This window comes from Pteropus medius, unplaced genomic scaffold (assembly GCF_902729225.1).
Source record: "Pteropus medius unplaced genomic scaffold, Ma_sr-lr_union100, whole genome shotgun sequence".
In the NCBI taxonomy this organism is placed as follows: Eukaryota; Metazoa; Chordata; class Mammalia; order Chiroptera; family Pteropodidae; genus Pteropus; species Pteropus medius.
The window spans coordinates 6,775,219-6,776,398 of NW_024351073.1; the positions used below are offsets into that span (position 1 = coordinate 6,775,219).

The following is a 1,180-nucleotide window of genomic DNA, read 5'->3' on the forward strand; positions in this document are numbered from 1 at the left end:
ATTCGTTTACTCATTCCGCAAATAACTTATTCAACTGCTAAGCACTAGAAATACAAAAGTGAAAGAATACCAAGTCCTTGCCCACATGAAGCTTACATTCCTGCGAGGAGTTGGGGAAGGAAAGAGAAAATAGAGATAAACATAAATTTTAAGCAGTGACAAGTGCTATAAAAAATCAGAGTAACTTGTTAGAAGAGGTAGGGCTCTTTTACACAGGGCGGACAGAAGGCATCTCTGAGATTCTGACATTTATGTAGACACTTAAATCAAGGGAAGGAACAAGACATTAAAAGTTTTAAGGAAGAACAACCTGGAATAGGAGGAGCAAATATAAGGATCCTGAGGCTGGAGCAAACATTCAAAGACCATCACGAAGGCCAGTGGCTAGAGGAGAATGAGCCGAGAAGAGTGGGAAATGGTGTGTGTCAGTGGCCAGGGTGTAGAGGAGCCTGTCAGCCATGTAGGAATTTTTTTTTTTTAACACCTCAACACTTGGTCTTCCTAGGTGGTCTCCCATTCAAATACTAACCAGGCCCAACCCTGCTTAGCTTCCGAGATCAGATGAGATCGGGCACATTCAGGGTGACATGGCTGTAAACTGGAATTTGAATTTTATTATAAGTAGAAAAGGAAACCACTAGAGTTAAACGGGGGTGTAGCTTGTGATCTGATTAATGTCTTTAAAACCTAATCTTCGCTTATGCAAACAACAAGGCAAGAAGCAGCAAGACCAGTTAGAAGGTTACTGCAGTAGCACAGATGTGAGATACCAGTGGTTTGGACCGAGTAGTAGTAGGAGAGGTGGCGAGAAGTAGTCAGACTTGAGGCATAGTTTGAAGGTAGAGTCAACAGGACTTAGTAAGTAATTTAATGTGGGGAGTGAAGGAAAGAGAAGAATCAAGGATGACATCCTGAGATGGGCAGAGTGAGGTAGTAGTGGGTCCTGAGAAAATATACCTAACCCTGTTACAGGGTAACTCCAGATTCCCACCCCCACCATTTAAATGAGAATGTCCTGAAGACAGCTGGATATGTGAGTCTGCAGTCAGGAGAGAGGTCAGGGCTGGCTATGTGAACCTGAGAATCATCAGCTTTTAGATGACTTTGGATGAGGATGAATGCTTGAGGGAGAGAGGCAGCTGAGGATGGAGTCTGATATGTCTGAAATCTCACAATTTGG

At 43.1% G+C, this 1,180-nt stretch overlaps 1 pseudogene; it reads right to left on the reverse strand.

Moving 5' to 3' along the window:
* Positions 1–480: 480 nt before the first annotated feature.
* LOC120586406 (uncharacterized) lies at positions 481–599 on the reverse strand (annotated as a pseudogene).
* Positions 600–1,180: the final 581 nt, after the last annotated feature.